Here is a 17410-nt window from a genome sequence, read left to right as displayed (position 1 = left end):
GAGGCTGACATTCCTAAATTATCTTTCCAAAATTGATATGGTCACTATGAATTCTGGTCATATCCTTTGGGATAACTAATGCCCCTGTAGCATTTATGGACCTCATAAATAGAGTGCTCTGATAGTTTTTGGATCTGTTTGTCATAGTTTTCATCGATGATATTTTTGTTCACTCTAAGAGTAAGAAAGACCATGAAAATCAACTCTAAATCATCCCTTAGACCCTTAAGGATCATGAGTTGTATGCCAAATTCTATAAATATAAGTTTTGGATCAGTGCAATAGCTTTCCTAGGGCATATTGTTTCTTGTGTAGAAATCAAGGTTGATTCTCAAAAGGTTGAGGTAGTAAGGAAGAGGCCCAGACCCACAACTCGAACTGATATTCAGAGCTTCTTAGGTTTGGCAAGATATTATAGGATATTTGTAGAGAGTTATTCATCTATAGATGCTTAACTTACCAAGTTGACTCAGAAGAAGGCAAAGTTTTTGTGCTCTTAAGCTTGTGAGGATAGTTTGTAGAAACTGAAGGACAGCTTGACCACTGCACCTATTTTGACACTTTTGAGGGTACAAAAGATTTTATGGTATACCGTGATGCATCTCGAGTAGGAATTGGGTGTGTACTTATGCAGCATGGTAAGGTGGTGGCCTATGCATTTAGGCAGTTAAAAATCCATGAAATAAACTATTCCACCCATGATTTAGAGTTGGCGGTTGTGGTATTTTCACTCAAAATTTGGAGTCATTATCTTTATCAGGTGTATGTTGACATATGTATTGATCATAAGAGTTTATAGTATGTATTGACCCAGAAGGACATGAATCTTAGTCAGAGGTGGTGGCTTCAAGTGTTGAAGTATTATAACATTATTATGCACTATCATCCAGGTAAAGCCATTGTGGTTGTTGAGGCTCTCAGTAGGTTGTCCATGGGCAGTCTTTCTCATACTGAGGAAGGAAAGAGGAATTTGGTCAAGGAGATTCATCGGCTTGCTAATTTAGGAGTTTGACACCTATACTCCGAGGATAGAGGGTTGTTCATCCAAGAAGTACCTAAATCATTCCTATGTGCCGAAGTGAAGGAAAAGCAAGCCAGAGATCCCATATTGATGCAGATTAAGAAAGATGCTAGTAAATAAAAGATGAAAAAATTCTTGATGAAGCTTATAGTTCTAGGTACATTATTTATCTGGGCTCCACTAAGATGTATCATAACCTAAAGGAGATTTATTAGTGGAATATGAAAAGAGATGTTTCTAACTTTGTGGCTAAGTGTTTTAATTGCCAATAAGTTCAGGTGGAACACTTGAGGCCAGGTGGTACCTCCCAGGACATAGCTTTGCCTTTCTGGAAGTGGGAGATGATCAACATGGGCTTTATTATTGGACTCCTACGATACAAAAACAAATACAATTCATTTTGGGTTATTAATGATAGGTTGACTAAGTCTGCTCACTTTTTTCGTATAAGGACCCATCATTCGAGAGATGATTATGCAAAGTTATACATTTAGGAGATAGTTTGATTGGATGGAGATCCGGTATCCATCATACCTAATTGAGATACTGTCACCACTCAAACCAGGGCATGGCCGTGATGGGTATCTCGAGTCCAACGTGGACCAAAGATCACCTCTATACCTAGCCAAACCAAACACAACACACCCCAAAGTTAGATGAATTCCAAACATATAATAGGATAGGGTGCAATTGATTAAGAAGGTTTTTAATGCAAGTTCATGTCCAACCACCGGCAATCGGCCAAACGACCGACCAACACCGCCCAGTAACCATAGTAGTCTAAAAAAAGCCTTCTAACAAGAGCCAAAACTGAATTTCACTAAAGTGTCAGGACGTGCCCCCAACTATAGTCAAAACAAGTCTGAACAGTCTGAAAAGTGAAAAAACGAAACATGAAATGTAGACTTCCGATGTATGAAAGCTCAAAACTTCAATGTCAACTCATGAGATGACACCAAATCCTAATCACTGAGTAGGTAGAATAGAAGTAAGAACAAATCCATCATCACATGGGGATACATCATTCGAAGACGGTTAGCGCGGTGAGCGGTAACATGTAATTCAAGGATGAGGATAACATAATGCCATGATCAACAGTTTAAAATCATTCAAACCAATGACATAATCAAATGCATATGCATATATACTTTACATGCCTGGATAGGGAACAAGGTTTAACAGGTACTTAAAACTTTAGCATAGATTGTGTAGCTCAACCTTTATAACAATTATCCACGGGATATATGGGCCCCATCTCTCATCCCTTGGTCTGTCCCCAATGCGTGTTGCCGCAAGAACTAAAGAATAATCTCATATATATGCACATGGGGGACTCAAACCTCCCAATATATACGAAGGTGACTTAAGCACCCCATCATTTAATAATTTCAGGGGACTCGAACCTCCCAGGTTACTTTTACCCCCACATTGGCAAATGCAGTTTCCAATATCAGTCACTTATACCTTCACTTTCATGACTCAGCTACACAACCCTTATTAGATCCCAATTAAAACAACTATCATAAATTCCCATTTATTGAACCATATTCCACATTAAGACTTAAATTGTTAGTATCGTCATACCAACTACACATGCAAGATAATAACAACATGCCAAAACAATTTCCATTTACTTAGGGAGAACAACTCTCTTTGTTCATTAAACAAGGTAGGGGAACACCGACTCCCAGTGTTCATTAAATCAGACCATTGTGTTTTAAATACCTCATAATATCATGCAATAGTTCAAGACTAGTTGAATTTCACAAATCCCCACATTTCTCATAATTAAGACCCAAATTCACATCATGGGTTGGGGTTATAACCACTTCAAAAGTCACAAGTTTGGGAAATTCACAATACCTTAGTTAAATCACCATACCCAAGCACCCACAAGTTAAAAAAATAATTAAAGCATAAATAGTTATATGTAAATCATGGAAAAACTTTGTTCAACAATAATGATACTAGAAAAACAACGGAACACCTAAATCAGTCCAAAAATAGTCCACAAATTAGAAGAAATCCGTGAGCACTTTTGGAACTAGTTTCGTCCAACAACAAAAACACAAAAATACAAGATATAATGGTGTATTTATTCACCAAAACAGAAATAATATGTGAAGAACAAGATGAACACAAAGGCACAAGATTCGGAGTTAACAATAACAACAAGAACACAAGGTTACACCACAAACACCAAACACAATTACAAGAAAAGTAAAGGATAGATAGATAGACCACATAAAGGTATAATCTTAAGAACCCAAGAATGGATAATATTGGACCCTTAACACTACACACAACAATAAACCGATCTCTTACAATGATACAACTTTGGATTTCACCTCCCAATCATCAATGTTTCCAAGCAAAGCAAACAACAAAAGAGAATCCACCCTTTTGATGTACCTAGTTACAATTTCGGGTTTGGGTGCCTCAAAGGAGAGAGGACTTGATGTTCCTTATGTCTTACAAGACTTACAACATACAAAATCTGCCAATGAAACCCAAGAAAAGCTTCTTATATATTACAATAGAATTAGAAGTTAAAATAACCAAAAGGGCCCTTCAAGAATGGGACTCCCCTCTAGTGTATGTAGCGGGATGTTTTGGTGCGTATTTGGGCCCTTATTTACACTTCTCTTGCACACACACTTGGACAACTTCAATACACACCCACATGAGTTCATCTACGTGATCGCACTCGTATCAAATAAGCATTTAAAACCCCCAATCCTTATTTCAAAACCATCATAAATATCTCATAGATAATACTTTAAATAATATATGTTTACAAAATTAACAATTAGGGAAGAGTAACATACAAAATTTGACCCTTGAGCCCTTAGATGACCAACTTGATGAAAACCTAGCCTGGCTTACTTGAGGGAACTTAGAGAGCCTTAGGAGTGTTTGAGAAGTTACTTAATTATACCCTAGATGGTTTATAAGACGTGGGTTTCAATTTTGATAAGAGGGAAAATGTCCAGAATGCCCTTAACTTAGAAGTTGAATAGGCGCCGCCTTTGACTACAAGTCAACCACTAACTCGTAGCCACTCCTTACGACTCGTCACCACGAGTGGTAACCAACATGTACCACCATGTCACCCTACACTATTGATCTTACAACTCAGCATAGGGTCCAGTCGTGATCAACACAGAACCCAAATTGGGACTTACACTGGACACCCTACGATTACACCAAGCATACCTGTAAATCTCCTTATGGCTCTTAGTGAGCCACTCGTACTCATAGTAGAACTATTCTATAAACTTACATGATTTGGTTACGACTTATCCCGATGACTCGTCATTAGTCTTTACGACCAGTAATCTCAAGTCGTACTGAGGACAATAACTTCAACATCACTTTCTGGACACCTTACCACTAGGTTCACATGACCCATCAAGTCACCCTACAACTTATAGGGAGAGTCGTAGTAAGGACAGGGAAAAAACTCAGAAAAATTTTAAGGACCAAAAACCCGAGGCACTACAGGTATCTAATTCTCTTCTCAGTTTTGTAATTCCCCAAAAGTACCCCCTGGACATCACAAGTTACTTAAGACTACTAATAGCCCTAAGATAACCCATGATATTTATTTAGCTTGAAACTCAAAGGAGAAATGAAATAACATTTATAGAAACTGAAGGAAAACAACTCCACATCTTAACATAAGTCATTCACTTCGAAAACCATACACAAATTCTTTAAACTTAAACATACACAGCATAACAAACCTCTACTACTGACTAGAGAGCCACTGGGACAAACCCCAACTGACCCGAACATAAGCAGAAATTAAATAACTAAAATACCGCATCAATGAATGGAAGTCTGGTAAGCTGGGTTTTTTTACTATAAGGACTCACCAAAAGTCGGGATGTAGGTGACGATTGCCGTAGTCAACCGTTCTGCTCAAAATAAGCACTAAAACCTATATTATAAGACAATATAGCACATAGACGTATAGGTGAGTCGGTACCTCTGGAATGTACTGAGTACATAAGGGTGAATAAATAAGTAAAACAATAACTGAATATATAAGAAAAATTTCAAATGACGCATGCTAAGCTTAAATGACTCACCTTAGCTTGAATAAAATAAAAGACTACAAGACCATAAAACATGAATAATAATGCATGTGAGTAAGCTTAGTGAGTCACAGCACTTAGTTTATAAAGTCTTTACTTTTATTATTTCTTATGGGAGATTCTTCTAACTAACATAAACCATGTGAGCTAACATGAAGTCCAACATCTTAGCCACATTGGAGAGAGTTGTCCTACCCTTGCCATCAGAATAGAACCTTAACTTAAATAATCACTGAATTTCATTCATATTGGAAAAAAAGCTTATCCTACGGTGGCTCGTAGTTTCCAGGAATGTAGTATACGCTCATCCGCATTCCTTTCTCAGTGCTAAATGCTACTCTCAGAATACTTATATGCTCATAGTTTAAGAAATCCACTTTAAAAAAGCATAAGCGTTTATGGAATGAAAACCACTTATGCTTCTCTTTACTTTAAATCAAAATCAAGATAAACAGTTGTGGATTTCATGCCTTATATTTAGATAAAAAGATCAAGATTTTCTTTAAATCATGTTATAAAACATATCAATGGAGCTTAAGAGCATAAAATTCTTGTAAACTTGGTACTTGTACTTTGGACTTAGAATTCATGCTTTGTTTCATAGAAATTCAGTATAAAACATTATCCTCAATAATCACTTTGAAATATTTAAACAATATCCCAGTCAAGACAATGAAATTAAAATCACAATATAAATCTCACAAGTAAAAACATAAATATACGTAAGCCTTGTTACACTTAAAGCTTTCAACCGCATAGTAGTGTCATGCATCAAGAATATGGTTATTTGGGTATGAACCCTAATTCAAAACAAGTATATTAAATCTCAAAATCAAGTACTTTAGGAACAAGGATGGAAGATTATCCTTGTTCATTAACCCCACATATCTGAAATTTCTTAACTTGTGAAGTGAGTTTGAACCTTGTGACTTGAAAGATGAAGTTGTGTGAGGAATCCTAATATTGATGTTCTTGAAGATAGAAGGAGAGATGATGTTGTTAATTGATTGAGGAATAGAGTAAATTAACGCCTCTTTGAGAGTTATAGGTCGCGAGTTGACTTAGCAGAGGAAAAAAGTCCAAAAAGCCCTTTAACTGAATATTAAAGAATTTGGTCGCCAGTCTTCACGAGTCCACCATATGACTCGTATGGTGAAAGTAAGAGTAAGCCTCATTTCTCATAAGCTTGGAAGAATCAAGATGGTATACACTGGTCATTATATGAGTTAAAACCAATGACTAGTAATATCACAATATGACTTATAGCCCTCCACTCGTAACTTGGATAGAAACTTAGAGAGCATAGGCTACTGTCCTTACGACTCATCTTCATATGACTCGTATGGAAATCTTACGACTCCAATGATCGAGTCGTACCTACAACAGAATGTCCACCATGCCACATTGTCTTAAATACGAATACAACATATGACTTATATGTTGTATGTATGACACAAGAAAATAAGTTGTATGATGCACAGGAACTTACAAACACAAGGTATTACAATATCTCCCCCTTGGAAATATTCATTCTCGAATATGATTCACTTAGGATTTGGATTTTGAAAAGGAATCAACATCTCCACACTGAATTTACAACCAAGCTTACAACTACCACAAGGACTCAATCTCTCACAACATTAGATATGAAACAGGATCACTTAAATAAACTTTAAGAGAAAGAACTTGTTAGAAATAACACTTTACCTTGGGTAGGAACTGAATTGGAGGAAAAGAGATAAGGATACTTTGTCATCATGCCTGCTTCAGCTTCCCAAGTGGCCCCTTTAACCAATTGATTTCTCCAAAGAACTTTTACTAACGCTACTTTCTTATTCTTTACCCTCCGGACCTACCTATGAACAATCTTTGTAGGAATCTCCTCATAAGACAAGTTATCTTTAACTCAACTACTCTTTAGGGGAACTACTAAGGATGGATTACCAATACACTTCTTAAGCATTGAAATATAGAACACTGGGTAAACCACAGCTAACTCTGACAGAAGGTTCAATTCGTAAGAAACCTCTCCTACCCACTTCATTATCGCATATGGACCAACAAATTGTGGACTCAACTTTTCTTTCTATCCAAATCTCATTTTTCCCTTTATAGATGACAATTTCAAGAATACCTAATCGCCCACATCAAATTTGAGCTCTCTCATTCTTACATCAGTATACAATTTCTGACAGCTCTGAGCAGTTTTTAATCTTTCACGGATTAGCTAAACCTTTTTCATAGCTTCTAGAACAATGTCCAGCCTAATAAAATCTATCGTCCCAACCTCAAAACATCCTATTAGTGATCTATATCTACGCCCATACAACTCTTCAAATGCAGCCATCTGAATGCTAGCATGACTAATTTTATTGTAAGCAAACTCAATCAAGGGTAGATGGTCATACCAACTTCCTTTAAATTCTAAAACACATGCCCTCAACATGTCTTCTAATTTCTGAATTGTACGCTCAGCCTAACCCTTGGTCTGTTGATGAAAAGAAGTACAGAGCTTAACTTTAATACGAAGGACTTTCTAAAAAGATAGCTAAAATTATGAAATAAACTACATGCCTCTGTCTGAAATAACGGACAAGGGTATCCCATGAAGCCTTACTAACTCACGGATATACATTCTGGCATAAATTTTCGTTGTATCTAAAGTCTTGACATATAGGAAATAAGCTAATTTAGTCATTCGATCTACTATGACCCAAATTAAATCATACTGACGTCTTGTGTGAGACAACCCTATAATGAAATCTATGTTCACTACCACCTACTTCCAAGTACGGATACTAATCTCTTTCAATGTACCACCCGACCTCTAGTGTTCAACTTTAACTTACTGGTAATTTGGACACTTGGCCACAAACATGGCTATGTCCCTCTTAATACCATTCCAGCAATTCATTTATTGTAAGTCATAATACATCTTAGTTGAATCTAAATGAATGGAATACCTCAAACCATGAGCCTTGGCTAGTATATTTTCTCTCAACCTATCTATATTTGGAACACATAGCCTACCTTGATAGTAAAGTACACCATCTCCTCCTTGGGAGAAAACCTCTACCTTTTATTATTGGACTACTCCCAAAATCTGGCTAAGTACGGGATCATTTTGCTATATTTCCTTTTCTTTCATTACCAAAGAAGATTCTGATTAGTTCTAAACCACTACTCCCCCATCATCAGCGTTGAGCAAACATACTCCCAAACGGGCTAACCTATGCACTTCTGTAGCCAACTCTTGTTCTTTTTTTTTTCATATGAGGCACACTACCCATAGAAATCCTACTTATTCCGTCCACCACCACGTTGGCCTTACCTGAATGATATATCATATACATGTCATAATCTTTCAATAACTCCAACCACCTCTTCTGACGAACATTCAGCCCCCTTTAAGAAAATACATACTGAAGACTCTTATGGTTAATGGAAACATCAACATGCACACTACAAAGGTAGTGCCCTAAAATTTTTAAGGTAAAAACCATAGAAACTAACTCTAAATCATTAGTTGGGTAATTCTTCTCGTGATCCTTAATATGCCTAAAGCATATTCTATCACTTCCCATTTTGCATCAATACACAACCTAACCCAACTCTGAAAGCATCATAATATACTATGAATCTGTCTAATCCTTCTGGCAAAGCTAACACTGGTGTCAAAGTCTATTTATCCTTCAACTCTTGGAAACTTTTCTCACACTTATCTAACTATATAAACTTTACTTTTGGGGGGTTATCTTAGTCAATAATGTAGCTATAGAGGAGAACTCTTCAACAAATCTTCTATAATATCCAGCTAAATCGAAAAGGCTCCTGATATCAGATAGAATGATGGGTCTAGGTCAGTGTTTTCCTGCATTAGACTTCTGAGGATCTACATGAATTCCAGCCCCTAAAATGAAATGCCCCAAGAAGGTAACAGATTCTAACCAAAATTCATATTTACCAAACTTCGCATATAATTTATAGTCCTTGAAGGTCTGCAGCATTATTATCAAATGATCAATGTGTTTCTCCTCACTCCTAGAATACACAAGTATGTCATCTATAAAGAAAATAACAAACGTATCCAAGTACTACTTAAAGACCCTGTTCATCAAATCCATAAAGGCTGCAGGAGCATTTGTTAGTCCAAACAACATGACCATAAACTCAAAATGATTGTACCATGTTCGAAAAGTTGTTTTCAAAATGTCTTGCTCCCTGACTTTTTACTAATGGTACCCCGACCTATGGTCAATCTTGGAAAATCGATGGGCACCCAAAATTTGATCGAACAAATCATCGATTCTAGAAATAGGATACTTGTTGTTGATGGTAACTTTGTTTAGTTGTATATAGTCTATACATATTCTGAGAGTGCCATCTTTCTTGCGCACAAAAAGGACCCTAGCACCCCATGGAGAAACATTGGGTCTGATGAAATCTTTATCTAATAGGTCCTTAAACTGCTCCTTTAATTCCTTAAGTTCGATTGGAGCAATACAAAATGGAGGGATAGAAATGGGCTGAGTATGAGAAAGAAGATCAATGCCAAATTTTATTTCTCTATCTAAGGATACCCCTAGCTGATCTTTGGGAAAAAACTCAGGAAACTCATTGACTACCTAGACTGATTGAACTGTTGGGGCTTTAGACTTTGTACCTTTGACTCGAATTAAATGGTATATATACCATTTTTATATTAACTTTCTAACCTTAATATAGGAGATAGAACAACCTATGGGAAACACAGAACTACCCTTCTACTCAAAAACTGCTTCATCAGGAAACTAAAACTTCACAATATAGGTGCGATAATCTACTGATGCATAGCATGAATGGGGCCAATACCTGCCCAGAATAATATCAAAATCCATAATCTCTAACTCGATTAGATCCATTAGTATGATCTTATAGGGGAGGGTAATGGAACACTTCCTATAGACTCGTCTATCAACAACTGACTCATCCACTGAGGTAGAAATTGAGAATGGCTTAGAGAGATTTTCAAGACCTACTCTAGAATTTATAGCAACCACTGGAGTTACATAAGAGAGATTTAACCCCAGGTCTAACAACATATATACATCAAGGTGAAAGACACGTAGCACACTAGTGATAACATCTAGTGAACTCTCTTTCTCCTAACAGAATGGTAAGCACAGAAACGATTCTAGTGCTGACCATTGTCGTAATAGATGGCCCACCCTGTGGAGAAATTGGACGGCCTAGATGCATTTATGGACTAGTAGTCAGAGTTTGAGGTTGAATATTTCTATTTCCCTACTTAGCATGCAGACATTCATTAATCTTATGGACCAACTTTCCACAACCATAGCAACCCCCTTTGTCCATCAAACAATCACCAGGATAGGTCTTACCATATGTTGCACAAGTCGGGTAACTGGGCCTTCCGACTATACTGTTCTTAAATATGGAATTTGAAATACTACCCGACTACTCTTGTCAGATACTGGGTGAAGGGGCATTGGTTGAAAATGGCAAAAGAACCAATAAGTGACCCTGAAACTGCGAATGGCTTCCCCTTCCACACCATGGTTGGATATACTCGAATTGTTCAGTCTTATCCCTCTTGTTTCTCTTCTCACTTTTCTTTAGCTTCTCTGGCGTAATCTACTAAGCATGAGTCATCAACTGAGGAATATCCATGTCCGCAATCAACATGCCATTCCTATACTCCTTCACCACCAAATCAGATAACCCATTATAAACTTACTCATATGAGCTCTAGAGTCAGATAACAACTCGGGAGCATACTTAGATAACTAAGTGAACTTAAGGCAGTACTCCTTCACTATTATAGAGCCCTTTCTCAGGTTCATGAACTCCTCCACCTTAGCCTCCCTTATCTCATATGAAAAGAACCTGTCCAGAAAAGAACTCTTAAACACCTGCCAACTCATAAGAGTTGTATTCTTACCCTTACTCGCCTTCCACATAACAACCCAATCATAAGCAATATCCTTCATCCTATATGATGCCAACTCTACATTATCCTCTTCAGTAACATGCATAATCTGAGTAATCTTTCTTACCTCATCAATAAAGGATTGAGGATCCTCCTCCACCTTTGACCTATAAAACTTAGGTAGATTCAACCTCATAAAGTCTCGAATTTGGGATGCAGTTAGGTTACCATTTCGCTGAAGTAGGACTACTTCTTGTTGGTTTCCCTAAACATTGGACTTCACATCTTGGGCAAATGCTTAAAAGGCAGCCCAAAATTAAGCATAAGATATATTCTTATTCAGAGAGTCAGTGTGCAAGGGTGGTTGATCATCACTTTAGTGTGCGCCGGGTCGGCGAGAAGTCATATTTTGTCATATAAAAACATGAGTTAAGGCAAATAGAAACAACTGTAAGCACGATAGATCAAGAAAGAAACCTAACTCGTTCCATAGCCTCTTGCTCATAAATGTGACGTTCTTCAAACTCATGATCATGTCTCTATGTAACACAGCTTGTTTGACTCCCTAGGACTCTTTAAACCTTAGTATCGGATACCGAGATTTTTAACACCTTGAAAGTATCCCCTGGATGTTACACGATGCTTAAGACTACTAATAGACCTAAGTTAACCCATGATATCTATTTAGCTTGAAACTCACATGAGAAGTGAACTAACATTTATAAAAATTGAAGGTATACAACTCCACATCTTAACATAAGTCTTTAATTTTGAGAACCTTAAACAAATTCTTTAAATTTAAACATACATAGTCTGACAAACCTCTACTACTAACTATAGTGCCACTAGGACAGACCAAAGCTGACCCAAACATAAAAGAAAATCAAATAACTAAAATACTGCATCACTTTACAGAAGTCTAGTAAGCTGGATCCTCAGACTATGATGCCGGTAGTCAAATATGCTGCTAGAAACGAGCACCAAAACCTATATTATAAGACAATGTAGCACATAAACATATATGTGGGTCAGTACCTCTGGAATATACTGAGTGTGGGGGGTGAATGTATAAGTAAAATAATAACTGAATATATAAGAAAACTTTCAAATGATGCATGCTCAGCTTAAATAACTCACCTTGAGATTGAATAAAATAAAAGACTGCATGATCATAAAACATTAATAATAATGCATGTGAGTAAACTTAGTGAGCCATAGCACTTAGTTTCTAAATTCTTTACTTTTATTCTTTCTTATGGGAGATTCTTCTAACCAACATAAACCATGTGAGCTACCGTGGAGTCCAACATCTTACCCACATTAGGGAGAGCTATCCTATCCTTGCCATTGGAATAGAACCTTAACTTAAATAATCACTAAACTTTATCCATATTGGGAAAAAAAGCTTAACTTATGGTGGCTCTTAGTTTTCAAGAATTTAGGATACACTCATCCACATTCCTTTCTCAACACTAAATACTACTCCCAGAGTACTTATATGCTCATACTTTAAGAAATCCACCTTAAAATAGCATAAGGGTTTATAGAATTAAAAACAGTTAAGCTTCTCCTTACTTTAAATCATAATCAAGATGAACAAATGTGGATTTCATGTCTTAACTTTAGATCAAAATATCAAGCTTTTCTTTAAATCATGTTATAAAACATATCAATAGAGCTTAAGAACATAAATTTCTTATAAACTCAGTACTAGCACTTCCAACTTGAAATTCATGCTTTATTTCATAGAAATTCATAATAAAACATTATGCTCAATAATTACTTTCAAATCTATCAACAATATCTCAGTCAAGATAATGAAATTCAAACCACAATATAAATCTCACAACTAAAAATAGAAATGTACATAAACCTTGTTGCACTTAAAGCTTTCAACCGCATAGTAGTGTCATACTTCAAGAATATGGTTATTTGGGTGTGAACCCTAATTCAAAACAAGTATATTAAATCTCAAAATCATGCACTTTGGTCACAAGGATGGAATATTATCCTTGTTCACAAATCCCATATACCTGAAATTTCTTAACTTGTGAAGAGGGTATGAACCTTAGGACTTGAAAGATGAAGTTGTGTGAGGAACACTAATATTGATGTTCTTGAAGATAGGAGGATAAATGGTGTTGTTAATTTATTGAGAAATAAAGTAAAATAACGCCTCTTTGGGGGTTATAGGTCGCGATTTGGAGTAATAAGAGGGAAAAAAACCAAAAACCCCTTCAACTGAATATTACAGAATTTGGTCGTCAATCTTCATGAGTCCATCATAAAACACGTATGGTGAAGGTACGAGTGAGCCTCATTACTCGTAATCTTGGTAGAATCAAGATGGTATACACTGGTCATCATACGAGTCAAAACCTATGACTAATAACATCACAATATAACTTGTAGCCCCCCACTCATAAATTAGATAGATACTTAGAGAGCCTTAGCTACTGACCTTACGACTCGTATGGAAATCTTATGACTCCAAAGGTTGAGTCATACCTATAATAGAATGTCCACCATGCCATACTATTTTAAATATGACTACAATATACGACTCATATGTTGTATGTACGACTTAAGAAAATGAGTCGTATGATGTACAAAGACTTACAAGCATGGGGTATTATAGTTTTAGCAATCCTTTTACAAAGGTTTAGGTCAGTGTACCATTTATAATTTAGATGATATGTTAAGGGCTTGCATGATTGACTTTAAAGGCAGTTGGGCAGATCACTTGCCTCCAATAGAATTCGCTTATAACAATATTTGTCACTCTGATATCCAAATAACTCCTTTTGAATCTCTCTATAGAAGGAGGTGTAGATTATTAATTGGTTGGTATGAGGTGGCTGAAACTCATTTATTTAGACCTGACCTTTTCCATCAGGTGATAGAGAAAGTAAAAGTCATTAGAGGGAGACTTAAGGCCCCCCAAAGTCACCAAAAGTCCTATGCCGACATAAGAAGAAAGGAGTAAGAATTTGAGATTGATGATTAGGTGTCTTTAAAGTCGTATTTAAGAAGGGAGTCATAAGATTTGGGAAGAAAGGAAAACTCAGTCCTCATTACATATGCCCTTATAAGATTACGATAAGGATTAGTAGAGTGGCATGTGAGTTAGATTTACCCACAAGTTTAGCTTCAGTTCACTCCGTATTTCATGTGTCAATGCTACAGAAGTGTATTGGAGATCATTTGCTTGTGTTGCCTATTGAGAATATTGGTGTGAAGGATTCATTTTCATATGAAGAAATACCCAAAGCGATATTGGATTGACAGGTTCAAAAATTAAGGAGTAAAGAGATAGTTTCGGTCAAGTGTTATAGAAGAATCAAAAAGGAGAGAAAGCTACTTGAGAATCGGAGGATGATATACGTAAAAGATACCCATCACTTTTCAAATCATCAGATGATATTATGGAAGGTATTAATATTATATTACTCTTTTATTCCATGTATTCTTTAAATCATGATTTATATGTTTTGAGTCATCATTCAGAATTGAATGGTCCCAAGGGGTGATAATGTAACACCCCAAACTTTTTTATGCTTAAAAGGTGCATAAATGAGCCCTTAGGATCCCAATATTAAGGATAAATTACTTTAGGATGGGTTTAAATGGGTTGGGGATGCTTTTAGACTTTGAAAATAACTGTTCATTACGAAATGGGGACTCTGTGGTAGCCCCGCATTGCAAATAGCCCCACGATAGGCTACTGCCTTAAGTTCGCCCCACAAACTCTGAGGTTTGTGATGGGGTTTTCCCCAGGAACCCTAAGGTTTGCGATAGAGTTTGCCCCACGAATCTTGTGGTTCACGAAGGGGGTTGCACCGCAAACCCCCTTTTGTACGTCGAAATTATTTTGTGTTTGTAATATTGTAAGGGAATGAAGATCTTTTCACATCCTAAGTTTCTCCCAGTCCCTTATACATGAGTTTGGATCCTTACAAATATTTTTACACCTCAGTAAATCTCTAATCATCATTCCAATAGTAAGAGAGGTGAAAACTACCTAGGGTTTGGGAACTTTAAGCTTCAAGAGTCAATTTACGTCACATTCTATCCATTACAAGGTATGTAGAACTATTCTAACAATCATGGGCAAGAATTATGTTTTTTTATGGACTTCCAAATATATTGAGGTATATACATATATATGATTTTTTATAATCAACTTAAGAGCATGCTTATGATACTTCCTCTCTCGTGGTGAAATTTACTTGTCTTAATATGTATGGGTTGTTCAAATGCATGATTAAAAGTTTGAGTCATATGTTTTATTATTAATGGTGAATTGACTTGGTTTTGTGTTTCAAGAGAGGGTATTTTCCTTACTTTTTAAATATTCATTCATGTTAAATGGAAGATTTCATGTGATTTATGCAAGAGATGGCCACCATTTGTTAGAGCCTTGAAAAGAGAATGTTTTTGCATGAGCTTTCATATGTTATTTTAAATTAAGAACTGTCATGATGTTTAACTCTATTGGTGTCCATTAATATGACTTTTAATGAAAAGAATATGAATATGACATGAGATTATATGGCTTGCAAGTCTAGGTATGACGATACCTATCATGGAATACCCTTAACATAAATGAAATGAATTTTATAAGCATGAAGTATGGTTTAAGGACTAAAATTAGGCTTAAAGAGAGCTAAATGGTTACCCAAAGAAGGCACGAGTTAAGATAACTCATTGCTGAAAATTGAGTTTTACCGACTCGTGATTTATGATATGTTATCCTACACGGGGGATAATTAGGACATCCTATATAGAGAATGCCTACGGTATGCCTGCAAAGAAGTATAACAACTCGTGAAAACTCTAATCCTTATGGCAAACTTAGATTGGGGACTTGACCGAGAGTAAATGATGGAAACATATATCCCGTGGGTAATCAAAATTGTCAAGTGTATCTTCTAGCTTAGAAAATCAAAGAGTCGACTTTATGTTTCTATGAAACTGATTGCAATTTTCAATTATACCCATATGTTTTTTATTTCTGTTATGTTAAATTGTTTTTTTCTTAATGCTCTCAACGATGTTATATGAAATATATGTTTCTTTTGGATTGTTCTGCATACCAATACATTCTAAGTATTGATCATCCTTGTGGAGGCTTGTCTCATAATGTAGGTTCTGAGGCATAATCCCGTGGTCTAGCTCAACAGTAGATTACTTTCAGAATTTGAGTTGGTGAGCCTCCCTTACTTCGAAAACCGTTCTATCTATATGTTGGTTTCATTTAGTTTCATGGTCCGACCGGGGCCTTGTCCCGACCTAGACAGACTAGTGTTTTCAATAGAGGCTTCGTAGACTAGTTTAGACTAGATTTGGATTTTTAAGGATTGATGTATGGATGTACTAAATTTGTTTAAGAGACCTTTCATGTTTTAGTTTATCTTCCGCATTTTTTTTGGTATGAATAATGCTTATGATGATATGCTAAGGGGTCTCTCGTACCTTTATGGTTCAGAATGTCCGTTGCAGCCAGGACCCCCGACTCAGGTCGTGACATTTATGTTCAAGGGTAAAAGAAAAAAAAATTTGAAGGGTCAAACTTTGGACTCTTTAATTCTTTATTTATAAGCCGAATTTCTTTCTTTTAATGCTATAGTGAATAATTTATAAGTAGTGAAAAAAGAGAGAAGAAGGTAAAACAAAAGTATCATTGGGCATTTGGTCAAACAGTGGCTACAAAAGAACTAAAAATATGCCTAAAAAGGACTCCAATGAGGTTTGAACTCCCACATACTCTCACTTGAATGTTTCCACCACCACTTTTAAACCAAAGCACCAATTCCAGATTTAATCTTTGCAGGTGCTATCTGATTTACTCTATCCTTTTTCTTCAATTTCTTATATAATTATACCTATTGCGAGCCAAGGTCAATGGATGCTCGAGCATTCATTTTTTACTTATGGGTCCGCCCCTGCTCTACGTTTATATTGGGAGAACTAAAGTCGCAAAATTATTTTTTGTGGTAGATAATAAGTGAATTTTTCCACTCTAATAATAAATCACAAGACCGCATGTGATGGTAGTTTTGTCGTTGTAGTGGGTATAGTCAACTTTACTGTTACAATGGGTAAAAGTTTAAATTCTTAAATGCACGTGATAAAAAGTTATTGCAGATAAAGTTTATTGACTTTAATGTTATATTCTACTAGTTAATGTTATTTATGTTCTATTTTTTATTTCACACTCGATATCTGATACTCGCATTGAGACCTCGACAAATTTAAATTACGCATTGCAAGGACTCATTTTAAAAGTGGCACTCCCAACAGAAGCAATCCCACCAGTCTCTCCATATACACAATTCATGTTGGTATATGCCACAACTT

The sequence above is a fragment of the Capsicum annuum genome, unplaced genomic scaffold (assembly GCF_002878395.1).
Source record: "Capsicum annuum cultivar UCD-10X-F1 unplaced genomic scaffold, UCD10Xv1.1 ctg997, whole genome shotgun sequence".
Lineage (NCBI taxonomy): Eukaryota > Viridiplantae > Streptophyta > Magnoliopsida > Solanales > Solanaceae > Capsicum > Capsicum annuum.
The sequence above is the reverse complement of the archived record's forward strand: the minus strand, read 5'-3'. Positions refer to the sequence as shown.